Consider the following 7,740-nt stretch of genomic DNA (forward strand, 5'->3'; position numbering starts at 1 on the left):
TGGTGGGGAATATTGTCAGGGGTGCACTCACTTCTCCGCGACACTTTGTGCTCCACGGCTGCTCCCGGCAAGAAGCTGTTATTTCCTCTCCTCCCCTCTTCTTCCCCCTTTCCTTCCTCTCCCTGGGGCCTGGGCTACACTTGATTGAGACTGTTGCCAACAGCCCTGGACTTTCCAGACCTCACCCTTCCACAGCACTGGGCTGATTCTCTACCCAGGTTGCGCCTGCCTCCACCCCCTCCTCTGACTCTGGCAGCCTTGGACGGCAGAAGAAAACATCCACGAATGCCACAGACTCAGCTGCCCTCTTTCTTCCTCCAAACCCTTGTTCTCACCTCCAGCAGGTGACCAAATTCTAGTCCATCAAGAAACTAAGCTAAAGAGTCAGGAATCTCACCCCAAGAATGAATGGCCCTGAGGGAGCAGGACTGGAAGGAAGAGACGCACTATGAATTCTGAGCCACCGGCTGGAAGAAAGTGAGGGTCTGAACTGGGCTGGGATTGGTGGAGATGCAAAGGAGGGGCAGATTTTGGGTTTTGTTCCGAGGAAGAACAGAAATAATAAGAGGGCTCCTGTGGTCGGGAGAGGAGAGGAGGAAGGAGGTGGGGAAGGGGCAGCTGACTGGGCGGCACTCTTGAGTGACACCATCTGGTTTCACCCGTTTGCTTTTGGAATCAAACCTAGCTCCTCAGCCTGGCATCCAAGGGCATCATGACCTGTCTCTGCTTCCCCTCAGGCTTCCTCATTTGGCATCCTCCACTCCAGCCACACCCACCAGCCTTTTCCTCTACTTAACCTGTTTCATTAGAATGCTTCAGCTCATCCTTCTAAATGCTGGTTAAAACCCACTTCCTCCATGAAGCCTTCCCTACTTTCCCCAGTCCTAGGTGAAGGTAATCCCACCTGCTTCTGTGCAGCCATTACCCTCCTTGAACATTACTTGTGTTGATGTACCTATACAGATCTGTGTCTCCCTCACTGACTCTCAGTGGCAGAGAATGGGTCTCATCTGTTTTTGTAACCCTGCTTCCAGCACACAAAGACTGGTACACAGAAGGCCTCACATGCACGTCTGTTGAATGAAGATGATAAATTTCAACATGCTGAGCCGTGCAGGCAGATGCAGGGTCCAGAACAGCAGGCTGTGGAAGCGAATGAACCTGCTTGTAGCCTCTCCATCTCCCCCAGAGAAATGAAAATCCAAAATTACATAAAAAAATAAATCAGAAAGTGTTTGCAGTCTTTACCAAAGGATCTTCTATAGTATTCTTTAAACAGCCACCTCCCTTGGTGCATTTGGAATAAGATAGAAATCGCAGATGTTCATACAGTGCGTGGGGGCCCCGTGGACTCCATGATGGCAGGACGTCTGTCTTGCTGAGGGAGCTGAGGATGGATGAGGTTTCTCCTCGGCTGTCTGAGAGTTCCCAGCCTCTGGAAGGAAGGACCCTGTGATGGACAAACCATGAGATGGACAAGGTTGTGGTGGGGGGAGCTACTGTGAAAAATGCTCAGAGCAGAGCTAACCTAGAAAGGCTTCCTAGGGGCAAGGTTTAAGTCGTCTTCTGCTGGAGATGGAAGGAAAGTGAAACGGGGAGGGGAGTGGCCTGCAATCTCTCTCCCAGGCTATGGAATTTATGAGGAAAGAGTAGGGGCCCGAGTCCTGGGCTTGGAGGAAGAAAAGAACCAGCTACCTGCCTCAGCCAGACCTCCTAGACTTGCCCCAGCCACTGGGGAAGAAAGGTTGGGCCTGGGCTTCTAGAAACAGGTGAGACCACAGCTCAGACTCTGGCTCCTCAAAGCTAGTGGCCACTTGCAGACTGGCACCTCTGTGACCAAGGCTTCAAGGGCCAGAGCTGCTGGGTCACATAAATCCACTTCCTGATCTAGAGAGTCCCAGTGTGCTAGGGGGCCATGACAGAAGCCTTAGAATTAGCATGTCCCCATTAGGAGAGATGGTCACCACTGACCCCTGCCTCTGTGATGGAGCCCCCATTGCCCTCCCCAGTGAGGGTAATGGAGGAACCTTGTTGGGCTCTCAAATCATATTTGGAGCTTGGAAATTTCATAATTTTTTCCCAGGCGATTGCTTGTCTTCATTATGCAATTAGCATGAGAAAATGCAGTTGTGTAATCAGAGCAGGCAATCAGACAACGATTGCCATAATTAGGGAGGAAGATTAGTGGGAATGAGTGGGTTTTGTGACTTGAGGGAAAGGAACAAATGTGTACAGAGAGAACGCTGGTCAGTGGTGGGTCCCAGCCCCTCTGACAAACAACTTTAAGTGCAATCGTTTCACAGGAAAACCAGCATAAAGTCTTTAGGAGAGGAGGAGGAGGAGGAAGAACACCTGGGTGCCTGGAGCCCTTGGTGTAGGACTCTGGGACATTGGCACACAAGGGCTTGAACTCTGTAGGATAAAAGCCAAGGGTCCAGTGGCCAGCCTGGGGCCACCTGGAGCAGCCTGCTCCTTGAATCTCATTTGCTTCCTCTAATGCCTCCCCTCCCTTGTGAAGGTCTCAAGAGACAGGTCATGCCCCCAGGACCCTACACAGTGCCTGACCCATAAAGACATTGTGTATTTATAAAAACTTGGAAATGTGAGCTGTTACCCCCAACTGTCAGGGGAAGACTCCATTGCATGAAGCAACATGCCCACGTGTGATACCCCACAAATGGGCTAAGCCCTCTTGCTGGCACAGGTAGGCAGCCCAGCAGCCTCTGCAGACCCGGCAGGCCAAGGGCATGAAGGGGCCAGGAGATGCTGGTTGACAGCTGGCAGTGGCGGTGCCCTGAGCTTTGGCTAATCTACAACCACTGACTGTGGCTGCTCAAAAGGCTCATGAACAAGGGACATTATGCCTCTACCCACCTCACTCTCCGGGTAAGTTATCAAGTTATTACTACACTTTAGAAATGTCAGGCTGGCCTTCCAGGGGAGGTGGGGCAGGGGGAATGGGATGCTAGCTGGAGGGGGACTGAGAGATACTGAGAAACGGGGGGATGGAGACAAAGCAAGCAGAAGGAAGGCAGGTGGAACCACAGAAACAGTGGAGAGAGGAGGGGGTGGAGAACGCACAGGCTGAGCACAGACCATGCTCAGAAAGAAGAGGAGTCCAGAGGGATAAGAGGAGTGAGGGGCAGGCAGAGGAGTCGTGCAGAGGCGGCAGGGAGAAGGGACGAAAGGACATTTGTGCCAGGAAAGGAAGGAGGGGGAGAAGGAGAAACAGGAAGGAATTGTTACTGCAAAAAAAGGACAGTGAATACCTCTGCAGGCCTCCCTGCTGAGAATAGTGTCCCTCTTCCCCTCGCCTTACAGTCTGGAAATGGTTCACAGGAAAAACTAGCAGAGAAAGTGGAGTTCAGATGTGGAGAGCCTGAAGTCCTGGTTCCAGCAGCCCCTGCCTCCTCCATGCCAGGCAGCCCCACCTTCAGCACTTCCTGAGCACACACGCAGCGCTCTGCGAGGCCCGCAGGGGAGAGAGCTGACCAGCAGGCAGGCAGAACACAGGCCAGTCCCCAGACACAGCCCCCCGTTGAACCTGCCCTCAGGCCACCACTGTGGAGTCTGTGCCACTGCCTGTAGCAGTGATCAGGGAACCCCTGCCCCTTGAGGAGGGGTCTCCCAGAGCTGCTAGGGCCAGGCTAGTGAGGGCTGGCCTGGGACCAAGCAGGCAGCTCTTTAGGTGGCCCTGGCCTTGGGTGCTCTCCAGGATGCCTGGCACGCAGGTGTTCAGTAGGTAAATGAGGCCCGTCATCCATCCCTCATCTGCTGGCTGGCACTGGCTGTTTCAGCAGCTGTACCCAAGTGGTCTGTGGCTGCTCCAGTGGGGACCCAAAGCTCCCTGATACGGTTTTAGGGGCCAAGGTTGAGGCAGATAGGCCCAAGCCTGGGCAGGCAGGGAGAGGGAGCTGGAGCAGATGGAGGGCAGGGGATCACAGCAGGCCTTGGGAGCCCAGGGATGTGGCTGCAGCTTCTGTGGGCTGCCAAGCCTCTCTCCAGGCCTCTGTCGTTGCACCCTACAACTTAGGTCCTGCCTTACACTGCTGGCCTGCCGCCCTGGAGATGTCACACTGGCTGGGAGCCTCTCAGAAGCCCAGTGCAGTGCATACATCATGCCACTCAGACTCACACCTTCTGGAAACCCTTGTGGGGCTGCAGCCTACTGTGACCACTAGATGTCACTGGTGACCTCCCTGGCCAGCTCCAGCAGTCCTAACCAACCAGACCTAGGGCCTCCACCCTCTCTGGGCCTGGGCACACAGTCCTGGGACAGGGTCCAGAGCCTCATGTGGAGATGAGCCCTGTCCTCCTGCAGATGGCAGTCACCCCCACCACCCTCAGGCGTCATGCTCTGGGCAGCCGTGCTCTGGGCAGCTGTGCTCCGGGCACAGACATCAGTGCTCACCCTGAGCAGGGCACTGTGCCAGGTGCTGAGGGAAGGAGAGAGGATAGGAAGACATGTCCCTGTGTGGAGGATGCACACACAGAAACCTGTCATTTTAGCACTGGGCATAAACGTGACCATGGAGAGGAAGGAACTCCCAACTCCACCAGGAGGGAGGTCTAGGTCAGAGAAGCTTCATCCAGGAGGGTGCTTGGTGTGTCTGACAGGGGAGCAGGAGCTTGACTGAGAGCCCGGCAGGCACAAGCCCGTGTGTAAGAGTGTGGGACTCAGTCTAGCTGGAGTGGGTAGCGGTGGGGTGGGCAGGGGGCAAGAGATGGGGCAGGATAACTGGGCAGGGGCCAGTCACCTTCACGCAAGAATTCTTGACTGCAGCCAAAACTGAATTATCCACGTCACACCCTAAATCCTTGCAGTGCATGTAGGCGCCCCATAGGAGCAGCCCTCAGCTATTGCTCACTCTTATACACACACACACACACACACACACACACTGCCAACCTAAGCTGGGGTCCGCAAAGGGCTTTCTTTCCCACACCGTCTCTGCTCTACCAGGGCTGTAGGAATGCCCAGCCAGCACTGCTGCTGAGCGGGTGTTCCCTCCTTCCCAGGCCCTTCCCTGGTGAAGACCCCGTCCGTCATGTGGCTGGTAGCCCGTCATCTCAGTTGGGGGTGCTTCCACCATGAGCCACACCGGGCGTCCTCTCAGCCCATCTGCACCCTTGGCTGTGTGGTTTCGGATGATAAAAGACAGCTTCAGGCTGTAGCCATGGTACCTGACGCTCATTTAAACATACTAAATGTGCTCTGAACTTCAGAGGGGTGCATTACAAAGCCTCAGAAATCAGCAAAATGACTCATCGGAGATGGAGCCATCATCGGGTCCTGGGACTGAGAGTGGGGTGGGGGGGTCAGCTGCTTGGAGCCAGGGCTGGTTATTCATGCTGCATCCACGCCTGCGTTCCACAAACATTCCTCACACACTAAATCTGTGCCAGACGTCTGCGCTAGACAGTGGGGAGGAACTCTGAGCTGCCAATTTACCCAGAGCAAGAGGTGGGGCTCAGGCTGGACTCAGACTTGGCAGGTGGGGCAACTAGAAGGGCAGGTGAGATGGGGAGAAGCTGTGTTCTTCTGTCCTAGAAAAAGGACAGATACGAGGCTTTGGGGAGAAAGCTCAGGCAGAAAAAAATGTCCGTCAGGGCAGCATGCAGGGGCTAACCATGAAAAGCCTTGTCCCAGGCCAATGTTAAAGTCCTCTGGGAGGCTGTGGGCAGCACCCAGTCAGATGGTGTCAGAGGCCTGGGGCGGGGTTGTTGTTGCTTAGTGGCTAAGCTGTGTCTGACTGTTTGTGACCCCATGGACTATAGCCCGCCAGGCTCCTCCCTCCATGGGATTTCCCAGGCAAGAATACTGGAGCGGGTTGCCATTTCCTCCTCCAGGGGATCTTCCCGACCCAGGGATCAAATCCACATCTCCTGAATTGCAGGTGGACTCTTTGCCGCTGAGCCACCAGGGAAGCCCTTAGATCGGGGTAGGGGAGAATGTGTGGGGCCCAGTAGGAATCTGCCTTCCTCATCTGGGATCAGGGAGTAGGGAAAGCTACAGGGTCCTGGCGGCTGAGGTGGGGGCTGATATGCCAGGCCAGGTACGGTGTTATGGGGCAGATTGTGGTTCCACTAAGACTGATGCTCTGTAATCCATCATGTGTCTTCCAGTTCCTGAGCCCATTCCCCCCTTAGCTTCCTAAAACAAAACAATTATAGTCTTGTCTTGGCTGTAACAATAGAAAAAAAAGATTTCTTCACATCTAAGCCAGATTAAGTGGAGAAGCAAAAGGGTTCCAGGATCAGAAGGAATGGTGGCAGCTACAGAGACCTGGCTGAGGGACAGAGGGGTCCCAGAGGGCCTAGCATCGGTGGATAGATACCCCCCTGGGAACAGCTTTGATTAATCTTCCCTCCCTCTAGGGATGACAGCTCCTTTGAAGATCTGTGTCATCAATCAGAGTGGCAGGAACCCTCTACTATGCAGCAAAGATCAAACATGATGTGTTAAAAGTGAAGACAGAGGAGGTGCCCACAGAGTGCTGCCCTGAACCCCGTCTGCTCTTGCTGGTTTCGTGAGTCTGCCATGGGGTCGGGGTGGAGAAATCTGTAGGCATCTTTAAAGATGCTGCCGCACCCATTCTGCAGGACCAAAGGGGCCCTTTGTTGCTCCTGGGGAGATGCCAAGGCTGGTCCTCCAACAGGGAAGTTTGTGCCACCCTCTCAGCCTGGCTGTTGACCTGAGGATGCTCAGGCCAGCCCTTAGTTGAGATTCTTGCCCACCTGCCCCTTCTCTGAGTTGAGTTATAGGCAGGCTCTTGCCAGGGAAGATGGCATATAACCACCCATGTGACTGTTGCTCCAAAGATGCTGGGACCAAAATGGAGGTCCAGAGAGAAAAGATGAAAGAAAGCTGGAAACAGACCAGATGAGCCTGGGCTTGGGGGAACCAAATGACTCGGCAGGCAGGCCTCTGTCAGGAAGAGAGGTGCTAAGCTACAGCTGACAAAGCAGCTGGTCAACTTGGATTTGATTTGGGCTTGGATGACCCCGAGGAGTTTCAACTGGCAGGTGGGGCACTGGGCTGGGCAGACTGCTGATCCTGTAGTGGTGACTTCTTGCTCCTCTAGCTGACAGCACTAACCACATGCAGCTGGTCATTAGAAGAGGCGGGAGCCAAAAGCAAGTGGGAAAATTTCTAATCCAGCCCACAGCTGGTTGGATGTTCCAGGGAACAGCATGGGGTATATCAACCAATGGAAGAACGTGGGCCCAATCAGGGGCTGCCTCACCTCCTAGGAGATGATCAGAACTCAGTCAGCCTGGGTATCGAAAGCCAAGAGACCAGCTGCTGGACTGGCAGCCTGAACTCCCAGATGATAGCCTTCCCGAGGTCACCAACAAGGGCTCAAGAGCTTCTCAGCTATAAAAATACCATGTTGGACATTAAGTTCATTCACTAATAAGTGCTCCTGGGGCTCCTAGACAAGTCAACTCATTATTCTCACTCACAGGGACCTGATTAAGAGTTAAGTGTCTCGAATGGCAGGGTTAGGGTTAGGGCAGGGGCTCTTTGTCTTGAAGAGAACTAGAGAATACCCAGGGGGCCATGAGCAAGCTGTCAGACCTGTGCTTCCCTTGGCCTCTCCAAAATACTGCCCCCCATTGACACTCAGTATATTAATAGCCATGTATTCCCGCTTAGCAGAACTCTGTACCTCAGATTCAATAACTGAATCTGAAAACTGGCATTTTCAGTTGGTCTGGACACAAGGTGCTTCAAAG

This window comes from Bos javanicus, chromosome 3, assembly GCF_032452875.1.
Source record: "Bos javanicus breed banteng chromosome 3, ARS-OSU_banteng_1.0, whole genome shotgun sequence".
In the NCBI taxonomy this organism is placed as follows: Eukaryota; Metazoa; Chordata; class Mammalia; order Artiodactyla; family Bovidae; genus Bos; species Bos javanicus.